Below are 12,231 nucleotides of genomic sequence, written 5' to 3' on the forward strand. Positions count from 1 at the left end.
TAAATTTGGCACTGACACGAAAGAACTCACCAGTAACAATGAGCTGAGTCCCAGGGCCGAATTCCTTTCTGTCGTAACCCTGTGTCTCAGAGTTAACAGGCCATACAGCAAGTTGCAGCCCTTTTAGCAGAACACTGTTCTCCAGATCTTTGTGCACCATTTGCTGTATATAGTTTATGAATGTCCCTCCAGACGACTGGCACGACCCTCACACACAAACCTTGCTGGTAACAATGAGTGACCAATATATTGGGCCAGAATTTACTGTGAAATAATGGTGAGGCTAACGGCGCTCGCCGTTATTTATGCGCAAATCGCACAACAACTTCAGGCGAAGGCAGATGCACAGTTAAACGCGAAAATCCGGAAGTTGTTGTCCGAAATGCACCACTCCACCGTTAGCTTCGTGAAAACGGCATCTCGCTGCTGACTCACCATTGAAATGCATTGAACGGCGTAAAGTTCCTGTACTTACGCAGTAGATACAAACTGAACTCGCCACAGAAGGTTAGGGCTTGTCCATTTTAGTCTAAGTACCCTTTTAACGGCATGATAAGTGTTAATTACTGTCAAACAAGCTCTCCGGCACCGAAAATTTACTATTACGAATGTGGAGTCTCATTCCTTCAGGTTTTAATTGTTGGAGATTTAAAAAAAAGTTTAAATTCCATTTCTTTAAAACTTTTTCTTTTTTTTTCTCTCTCTCTTAATCCAATCTTTCTTTCCCTCTCTTTCTGGTATCTGATTTGACATTGAAGTCACTATTTTAACTTAACTTCCTGGTTCAGACTCTGTGTGGGTCATTTGATAATGCTTCAATCTGATAGGTTAAGGAGATACACAGTTGCTTGCCCTGTTCACTCAGATCCCAGATGCCCTGCAGAGGGCACCGCACCGTTTCCATCTCCCACTTCCAGCAATTTACAGCGCAAAATATCACAGAAATTAAACAGGCAAGGGCGAGTCTAACTACTGGCAGGCGCTGACCATTCACGGACTACAGCAAATTCCGGGCCATTACGGCCACATAGCCCCACTATACTTCTCCCAGTATTATGTTAATTTACTGCTACGCAGAAAACATAGCTCTATGGATTAAAATGACTCTGAGCAGCGTCAGCTTTGGAACAAATTACTGGTGTACACAGTACGTCGCCGATCTCGGCATTGCAGGAAAGTCTGGGCCAGTATAAACAAGGCACAAGTTTGTATAGAGTATAATTGAACAGACCTGGCTCAAGGTGTCAGGTCTTGGATGGTGATTGTGACAAGGACCATTGTTGAGTATGAGGTTGTTACAGTACAGAGTTTGAATCAATCACTTCTTGGTTATAAAACACTGTATATAGCAACTCAAACGTATATCTTTGTGTGTACTACTCAATTTGGTGCTTTTAATCTGATTTACTCAATTTCAGCTAAACATAAATAAAAGTAGGCACCTTTGCTGCTGGAGCTGTAAGACAGCAGCACTCAAATGGAAACCTGTGATGGAGCACTGTTCTGTGCTCTTTACAGCCCATGCACCTCCGGTCCCTGTTGGAGGGCCAATAGAAAGAGATGCTGGTTTTCTGTGCCTATGATCCCAAGAAAAGTTGGGTCCCAGGCACTGTTGGAGGTGAAAAGTTCATCTGCTTTATAATAGTGTGCAGTTCACAGTGGGAGTAATGCACTTCTGCCGTTAATGAATGCTATCAACCTTGTCTTTACTCTCACCCTGTCTCAGCCTCTGCCCACATTTCTGTTATTAAATTTGAAATAAAATTTTTAAAATATTTATTTATCACTCCAGGAATGCAGTAAGCGTGATGCTAACTGGACATCTCACTCGGGGCATTCAGAGGCTGTCTTTGTTCTTTTGGATTCTCAATCCCCTTTTGTCTGTGTTTTTGAAGCCAGTGCTGGAGCCTAATGGAGACATCAGACAGAGAGCCAACTCCCCTGAAATAACTGCCTTTGTTCCCCAGAGTGGACACAATAACCGGTCCCACCCTGCCATCTCCATCTCAATACCCGTGCAGGACCAAGCCCACAAGAGCACACACTGACAACAGTGAAAACACTGTGTGTAGACAATGGGAAAGGCTGCTATTCAGCATAGGCGGGAATACTGAAGCGAGACAAATGTAATGTATTCTATACAAAGCAAGGATATGCCATAGGCTGGGTCAAGGAGCCAAACACACCCAATCCTGGCCCTGGGCACCTGGATACTGAGGGCTCTGTCATCCGCTGGCAGGAGGCCCACTTGCAGCAGGGCTCAGCCAGCATGGAGTGTCTCAGCTTCTGCTGTTTCTGAGGCCCAGTTCCCTGCCTCAGTAAAATCACCTTGACAATGAGACAGAACTTTATGAAGGATTCTGCCAAGCAAAGTTTCAAAAACTATCCAAAAAAGTTGGTTTAATTAAATAAAAATGGAGAGCTTTACTTCACTGGCACTTAACCCACCCAAACGGGTGCTGAAACAGACATTGCCCACAGTACATATATAATCCTTGAATATTTATACTTGCAAGCACAACACCAAAAATAGCCAAATGCAGCACCAGCAGAAAGAAATAGACTGGGAGGACAAGAGTGCAGTTATATAGGCAATTTAGCAAAACTGTGCTGATGCCACAGGAAAGTGAGATGGCCCAAGTGGCTTATGCTACTTTGGAATGCTTTGGGTTAAACTAAAAAAACTTGACATACCTTTTTCTGGCAAGATTACTTCGTTTCCATCAGGGCTGTAGAGGAACTTTGCGTCCCCACAAGGAGAGCTTAGGCCTCCTCATCCATGGACTCGCACCCCCTTCCCAAGTACAAGATCTCCACGGGATGACTCCGGCAGCCGATCCCACCAGCGGGCTGCCTCTGGCCCAAGCGATTTTCCGCTACCTCCCACCGACTTCCCGGCTGGAATGGATGGCAAGTTGGCTGGAGGGATTTAAATGAGGCCTCATTTCTGGAGCTGGAACTAGTCCAGAGTTGAAATCAGGCCGCTTAATATTGCTGACAGCCTGGGTACATCAAGAAGACACAAAGTCCTGTGATAACTTCATGAAAATCATCGGCCTTGGTGCAGCCTTGAAACACATTGATAACACACAGTCACTATATGAGTGGAACACTATCACTTTCTTTTTAAAGAATAATTAATGTTAATATCAGTGTTGACAGTGGTATAAAGTCCGTCCTACAATCGCTGTGAATGCTGCTCCATGTGCCTCCAATATGCACTTCGCAGCACACACAGATGTGACTGACTGTCAAAAGGCGCTTATATATTTGCATGTAACTTTGTTCGGTTTCAGGAGAGTGATATCCATGCACCGCTCTCCCACTTTTACATTCGGACTGGGGGGACGGTCTCCATAGACACACTGGCCTCCGTTTTCTCAGGCAGCAAATGTGTGGGATCATCTCCTCCCATAAATGAAAATAGCACTCCTTATCCTTATGGCAGAAATTGTAGACTCACAGACTCATATTTTCATGGTCTGTGATATCAGCTGGGTAAGGGAGCTGGGCTTGTTTACATGAAGGTCTGCAGCCAATGGGGGTGGGGGGTAGTGAGGGGGTTGGTGGAATTTGGATCTCCCTCAGTTGGCTGCTCCCATAGTACATAAGCACTTATGAGTATACAGGAGACAAACAGAGACCACCTCCATCCATTCTGAATTTTGAGGGGGAACTCACTGCAATTTGTCAGAAGGAAGGAGCCTGGAAGAGCTCAGCTTCATTTTCACCATGGTGACATTTTTGCATTGGTACGATTGCATGGGGTTGTGCATCAATAAACTTTTGGAATTATGCCACAACCACAACCTTCTATGGGTGACATTCCCTCTACATCCAGTAATACAGTTGAAACAGTATGTCAACAAATTTCTTTTCTTCCTTGCTAATCTTTCTTTGCCGATTTCCCCTATCCCTTCCTGAAATTATTGACCCCTTTTTGGGGTATGGATCTCTGAACTCCTCCAATTCTTGCCTCTTACACATCCCCGATTTTAATCGCTCCACCATTGGTGGCCTTGCCTTCAGCTGTCCAGGCACTAAGCTCTGGAATTCCCTCCCTGCACCTTTCCACCTCTCTACCTCTCTCTCCTCCTTTAAACCTACCTCATTGACCAAGCTTTTGGTCACCTGTCCTAATATCTCCCTGTGTGGCTCGGTGTCAAATTTTGTTGATAACACTCCCGTGAAGCACCTGGGGGTGTTTTACTACGTTAAGGGCACTATATAAATACAAGTTATTGTTGTTGTGATGCAGGTGATGTCCCCTGTAGCAACCTGGAAGGAGCTTGAGTTGAAAAAGTTAAAGCGGTGGTGACTTTGACAGCCACTGGCAAAACATGGCTCCCTGGTCCAGCAGGAATCAGGTCCTGCTGCATGCAATAGGCTGCATTAATCAGCAGAAACCTGCCTGGTGAAGCGCAGCATCCTGATGTCGTGCTCCTCAGAGATAGCCAAGAAACTGACTCTTGGCCTACAGACCCTGTGGGGTGGGTACGGCCTTCTACAAGCAGCCCCCCTTACCTCTCCGCCAACAGGCCCACCTGCTGCTTGTTCTAGTTGCTGAGGCTCCAACTGTTCCCACATCCAAAAGAATCAAGCAAAAATAGCACCCATGATAAGCAGTGAGTGCTTAATCAGGGTAAAGAAGAGGAAATAAAATCAGAAAGAAGCAAACTTCAAGCTCAGAACTGCCTTGGAAATTCACTAATCACAGTAGCAACGATAGCCCCTTTAAATGCATCCTCCAGTCATGTCAGTCAGTTTGTGAAGCCAATCCCACAAGACTTTACTCAGCGGGTTTGCCCGGGGCAAGACTTCTGACCCACCCATTTAAAATTGTGGTGGGGTCCGATTTGCATTTAGTATTGAGGAACCCGCCATCAGAGTCAGCTCCCGAGTTAAAATGGCAGTCGATTTTTGTTATTTTTAAACACTCACCTGCCCTGTTCCTGCTGAATGGGTTAGGTTAATATTTTGTGCCTTTGTGTCAGCCGCTATTTCTGGAATTTTCCACCGAAAGTGACAGCCAACATTGAAGCCATTGTACTGACTCCAACACTTACTTTCCCTTTAACAGTCACTATGCTGACCCTGAAACTTATCTTGCTTGTAACATTTACAATACTGACTGACCCTGAGAGTTACCAGTCACATTCAGAGTACTGGCCATAAAACTTACTGCCTCCTGTTTCTCTCCAAATTCCTCCTTTTCTTTCCTGAAAGCAGAGATTTATGCTTCAGTCGTTCCAAGACCATGCCCAATGTTCTGCTACCTCACCTAAGTGGCCATTCTTTATATGTGAGCATAGGCGGTGAATGCTGGAAGTCTATTCAGAGGTGGAACATCAGAGCAGAGCCTGATCCTGTCCTCACTTCCCATTCACAAATGCACATTTTTCAACAGGGGGTCACTGGATAGCAATTAGGAGCAGGGTTCCCGATTGACTTTCCCCCTCCCTGGAATAGAGCAGAAGCCATTTGTAGCACCCCAACTGAGATCAACTAACTCAGCACAAAGCAGCCAAGAACTTGCTGACTCAGTGCCACCCCATACAGTGCACTTACCCAATCCTCCAATTCTCCAATTCTGGCCTTTTGTACATCCCCGACTTCTGTTGCCCCATCTTTGGCGGCCGTACCTTCAGCTGCCTAGGTCCTAAGCACTGGAATTACCTCCCTAAACCTCTCTTTCTCCTCCTTTAAGACACTTCTCAACAACTACCTCTTTGATCAAGCTTTTGGTCATCTGTCCTAATGTCCCCTTCTATGGCTCGGTGTCAATTTTTTTGTCTGATTACACCCCTGAGAAGCACCTTGGGACGTTTTACTACATTAAAGGCGCTATATAAATGCAGGCTGTTGTTGTAAACCATCATGGGTGCTGTATTTACCACTTCCTTTAGCATTCACGGTATTGCCTCCAAGAGTTACTTTTTTACTCAACTTTTAGATAAGGGAAATGTTAGGCATGAATTATGACCAGCAAAATTGATGTAGCTTAAAGAGTGACATACAGTACATCAAAATGTGTTGCATTTAGACTGTTACAGCCACTGATTCTCTGTAGCATTCTCTGTACTACTATGATTGCTCATGATGATGTGAGAGGCACACAGCCTCAGTAATACAATAGTCACTGCTTCTTACACATTACTTAAAAAGTTACTTATTTTTGCAGTTTAAGATAAGGTCATACTGCAAAATTGTAGTAATAAATTCCATTAGAAACCCACAAATATGCATGAGACAGTGAATACCTCTCTATTCTTAGAATGTGAGCATCATAAAAATGTATTAATATGATTATCCAAATTTAGAGATATTCTCTTATCATCTATGTAATTCTATGTAATAACACATGCTGTTTGTGTACGGCAATTTAGACACAGTCCCTTAACACCAGAATTTCTGAATCAATGTTACAGTTCAGCATGGAGAAAGGACGCAGGCAGCAAAATTGAGTTTGTAAGCTAGAAGACAGCTGCTGAATGTAAAATTGTTTTCAACAATAATTACATAAAATCACATAGAATGTATAGCAAAAAAACAGGCCATTCAGCCCAACAGGTCCACTCCGGTGTTTATGCTCCACACGAGCCTCCTCCCTCCCTACTTCATCTAACCCTATCAGCATATCCTTCCATTCCTTTCTCCCTCATGTGTTTATCTAGCTTCCCCTTAAATGTATCTATGCTAGTGGCCTCAACTACTCCTTGTGGTAGCAAGTTCCACATTCTAACCACTCTCAGGGTAAAGATGTTTCTCCTGAATTCCCTATTGGATTTATTAGTGACTATCTTACATTTATAGTCCCTAGTTCTGGTCTCCCCCGCAAGTGGCAACATCTCCTCTACGTCTACCCTATCAAACCCTTTCGTAATCTTAAAGGCCTCTATCAGGTCACCCCTCAGTCTTCTCTTTTCTACAGAAAAAAAGAGTCCCAGCCTGCTCAATCTTTCCTGATATAACCTCTCAGTTCTTTTTTGTACCGTCTCCAGTGCCTCTATATCCTTTTTATAATATGGAGACCAGAACTGTTCACAGTACTCCAAGTGCGGTCTAACCAAGGTTCTATACAACTATCCCAAAGTGCTTCACAGCCAATAAATAACTTGCAAAGTGCAAGTTACTGTTGTGGCAGCCAATTTGCACGCAACTTGGTCCTATAAATAATAAATGAACGAATATGCAGATAATCTGTTTTGGTTGAAAGATAAATGGTGCCGAGAGCACCAAGAGAACTCCTTCGAATAGGACCATGCAATTTTTTTTTACTTCCAGCTGGGCAGGACCTCAGTTCAGCATCTCATCTGAAAGAAGGCATTTCCGCCACTGCAACACTCCCTCAGTACTGCACTGAAATGTCAGCCTTGGTCATGTACTTAAATAAGGAATGGGGCTTGAACACATAACCTGCTGCCTTACGGCTGAGAGTGCTACTACTGAGCGAAGCTGACACTTATTAGGAATCCTATTATTAGGAACCCTAACAACACAACGTTAGAACAACAAATACATAGTGGAACTTTCCAAGCAGAGTCACACATTCACAGATACACATGTGGGAATTTTCAAAACTATTATTTTTTTAAAAGGAACTTTTCTACTCTTAATAATCCAGTCAATTTTTTTGCACTAAAAAAACCCGGAATTATCCTATACTGTCATTTTAAATTAAGTAACAGCATAGTGGAAATTTAGTGCTTAAAAATTAAATTATCAGATAATTTAATTTAAACATATTTGAATTAAGAAGAATAGACTGTAAAACTGGTGTGACCTTTCCTGAATCAGTCTAAGTAGTGGGTACAAGAGAAGTCTCATTTTTTGTTGTCTGGTTGGTTTGTTTGAGAGGAAGATTTACGTCCCCTTGAAGTGCAGCTGGGAGAATCTGACCTGCCCAAAGAGTAGTAGGTTGCTGGACAAGTGATTTTATACACCCTGTTAAAATTTAACTTTCTCATGGGAAAGCGAAAACTGACATGGAGGTTTCTCACACATCAATGGTTTGCTGCTTTACTGCGGACTTGAATGTCTGAGGAAGGGAGCATCTCCCTAATCTCTAAGGCTGAGAAATAGCTCCTTGTTGGTGCACTGTCTAATGTAGCAGAAATATTGGAATTAACCTTTTACTGAGTCTTCTCCATTCTGGGAGCAGTTTGTACATATATGAACTGGACAAGTGTACATCTCCACAACAAAGGAAAATGCTACATATTGATTAGTCTACTCGTAATTCAGACACTTAATTCAAACAATCCAATAGCTCAATTTTTTTAAAGCCCTAAATTCCCACTTTCTGTTTTATTTATGCTGCATAATTCAAATTATGAGATAATTTTTTATTCCAAAACAACTTTGAATTATTAGAAGTATTGCAAATTGAAAATCATTCTGTGCAATAACTCTGAAATGGATTTCAATTGGATATATTTTCCTTCAGTCACTAAAACTAGTGAAAAAGTTTGTGCAAGTATAACATGGGGAAACTCATTGTATACTCACATTGACTTTTTCACTAATATATTAACAATTACAGGAAAATATTCCCAATATCTAAATATCTTTTTTTTGCCAATTTTCTGGTTTGTAATAGAGGACTTCAGGATTATGAAGTGTTATGTTAAGGGTAATAGATTGTTTCAACTGGTCATTGATATGATTGCATATGGGCATAAATTTATGATAATCAGAAAGAAAGTTCTTCACACAAATAATGGTTAGAATGTGGAATTCTCTGCTACAGACCATTTTTGAAGCAGACTCCATACTTTCTTTGAGAGAGAATTAGATTGTAACACCACAAGATAATTACAGATGAGGAAAGCCATTCAGCCCATCTTAATTCATCTGTCCAGAAAGATCCTAAGGTTGCAGCATCTGATTCTTTCTTAAATGATTCCAGGGTTTTCACATCCATTACTCTATGTGGAAGTCCATTTCATGTGTTAACAATTCTTTGTGTGAAAAAGAACTTACTAATATCAGTCCTAAACTTATGTTTTACTAGTTTAAATCTGTGTCCTCTTCTCTTACTTTCGCAATTTAATTTAAAGTAACATATTTTCTTTTCTCTATTCCCTGAACTGTCATATACCTCTATAAGATCATGGGCTCGATATTACCAGGACGGCGGGGGGTCTATTGGGCACGTGGGTAACGCGCCCAGTGAAATCAGTCTGCCCCGTGCGCAATCGCAGGCTAATTGGATCCACTTACCTGGTCTTCCGGGTTCCCCGCTGCTGATCTACGCGTCGGGCGGGCTGCGCATGCGCAGTAAGGTCTGTCAGCTGGAGGAGCTCTGTTTAAAGGGGCAGTCCTCCACTGACTGATGCTGCAAGAAATAGGAAAAATTACAGCATGGAGCAGCCCAGGGGGAAGGCTGCTTCCAGGTTAATGATGCCTCACTCCAGGTATCATTGGATGGGGTGAGGAGGAGGACAGAGATCTTCCTCCCCCGGCGGGCGGGAGGAAGCGGCCTGCCTCTGCCACCAGGAAGGCCTGGCTCAAGGTGGTAGAGGAGGTCACCTGCACCACCAACATATCGCACACCTGCATACAGTGCAGGAGGCGCTGCAATGACCTAAGTAGGTCAGCCAAAGTGAGTACACTTACTCATTCCCCTACACTCCGTCTGCCACATCACCACCTCCACCCCACATCTCCTTCTGCACTGCCAACACTACTCTGTCACATCACCCCTCACACCCACTCAAACCTCATCCTCATCTTACCTGCACTTACTCACCTCGCCAGTACTCATCCCGCCACTACCACTCAACCCAATCCTCATACAATCTCATGGATCTATCTCATACTCATCCTCTCATGCATCTCTTTCACGGTCAGCCTCACTCAACCTGCCACTACCTGTGCTGCAGCCACAGGGCATGCATCACATATGTGCAGTAAGCAGCGTAAGGCAAACATGTCATGAGCATGAAGGGGATGCACAAGGGTGTTTGAGGGTTTGTCATGGTTTTTACTTATATTTAATTTCTGATCAACTCACATCACATATTATATTGGCACCACTACTGCCACGTCTTTGCGAATCTTGTCTGGTTTGTGCAATAATGCCCTTTCCTGAGGATCACAATGGAGACCCACAACTGATGCCACCCATTGTGTCACTGCAGAGTGGGTGCAGGTGTATTTGCAGGGCTCTTTTGTGCAGACGACTGAGAGACGTCGGCGATGTCCCCGGTGGCACCCTGGAAGGATGCGGAGGAGAAGTTGTTGAGGTCAGTGGTGACTTTGACAGCGACAGGTAAGAAGATGGTGCTCAGGCCAGCTGGGAGCAGCTCGGCATGAAGGAGGCTCCAGATGTCCACAACTACATGTCGAGTGACTCTGAGCCTCCGTGTGCACTGCTGCTCAGAGAGGTCCAGGAAGCTGAGCCTCGGTCTGTGGACCCTGTGGCGAGAGTAGTGCCCTCTGCGACGCATCTCTCTCTGTGGTTGCCCTCCCTCCTGCTGTGCAGGTGAATGTGTCACAGCACTGTGTTGTGGAGCTCCACGAGTCAGAGGTGGACGGCGTGGCCGGCGAGGTTGGTGATGCTGTTCGCCCTCCGAGGAGGTCATGACTGCAGCTACGGCGGCCCCCATCCGGAAGATGTACATCTGAGGGGGCCCGCAAGGTAGGTAAATGTGTCTGGACACCGGGGCAAGTGTGCAAGTTGGTGAATTTTATTGTTAGGAGGAGGGTGGTGGAGGCCAAACTTTGTCCAAAGTGACAGAGTGGCCTCCTGCAATGAGTGAGGGTCTCCCCCTGCCACCTGTCAAATGGACTTTTGCAGCTGCCACAGGCTGATGGCTGCAACATGTCCATTTGAACAGGGAGTGTTTCCCCCAGTATGGGAAACAGTCCCAATTGTTTGTAAAATCCCACCCCATGTAAAATATCTCCTTAATCAGGTCTGTTAATGACCTGAAATACCTAAATAAATACTTTAAGTGGCACCCCGCCGGCTTTAATTGCCTGCGGGAGTCCCACATGCGGGGGCTGCGCGCGTATGTCAGCGCGTCTTTGGGAAACCCGGAAGTGGGCGGGTTGGAGCCGGGCTCCTGACCCGCTCCGGGATTCCCCGATTTTCGGAGCCCCCCCACCAGGAACGCACCCAATAGTGGGTGCTAATATCGAGCCCCATCTCTCAGATGCCTCCTTTCCAGGCTAAAAAGCCCGAGTTTCTCCAGTCTTTCCTCATAACTCAGACCTTTGGGCCCCGATATTACCAGGGAGGCGGGATGGCAGTGGGGGCGGGGGCGGTGACTGAGCGCGTGGGTAACCCGCCCAGTAAAATCGGTCCGTTCCCCACGCAATTGAAGCCACTTACCATGGCTTCCGGATTTCTAGTCATCAAGCTGCGCAGCGGGCGGACTGCGCACCCGCATCACAGGCTGTCAGCTGGAGGAGCCCTATTGAAAGGGGCAGTCCTCCAATGCTGTTCCTGCAGCAAAGAACCAAAATTATGGAATGGAGCAGACCAGGGGAAAGGCTGTTCCCAGATTTAACGATGCCTCACTCCAGGTCCTACTGGATGGGGTGAGGAGGAGGAGGGATATTTTCTACCCGGCGGACGGGAGGAAGTGGCCTGTTTCTGCCACTAAGAAGGCCTGGCTTGAGGTGGCAGAGGAGGTCACCAGCAGCAGCAACATATCCCGCACCTGGATCCAGTGCAGGAAGCGCTTCAATGACCTAACTAGGTCAGCCAAAAAGTGAGTATACTTACTCATTCTCCTACACCCCGTCTTCCACATCACCGCCCCCACCCCACACCTCCTTCTGCACTGCCAACACTACTCTATCACATCACTCCTCACACCCACTCAAACCTCATACTCAACTTACCTGCATTTCCTCGCCTCCCCAGTACTCATTCCACCACTACCACTCAACCCAATCCTCATACAATGTCATGGCTCTGTCTCATACTCACCCTCTGATGCACCTCTTTCACGGTCTGCCTCACCCAAACCAATGCAATCAGCGGTTAGCCACGTCACCATCCTTCACTCACGCCTCTCTACTTTCTCCCCTTATAGGAGAAGAGAGCCCAGAATGCACGGGAGAGGGCGAAGACCGGAGCGGGGCCACAACATCTGGTCGTCCTCACAGACGCGGAGCAGAAGGCTCTTGAACTAAGCCGCACCCTCGAGTGCCTGTCCGTCGGGGACGCCGAGACTGCCACCCGACAAACGACTGGTGACAGAACTTTAACATTCAGCA

The sequence above is a fragment of the Heptranchias perlo genome, chromosome 14 (genome assembly GCF_035084215.1).
Source record: "Heptranchias perlo isolate sHepPer1 chromosome 14, sHepPer1.hap1, whole genome shotgun sequence".
Classification (NCBI taxonomy): domain Eukaryota; kingdom Metazoa; phylum Chordata; class Chondrichthyes; order Hexanchiformes; family Hexanchidae; genus Heptranchias; species Heptranchias perlo.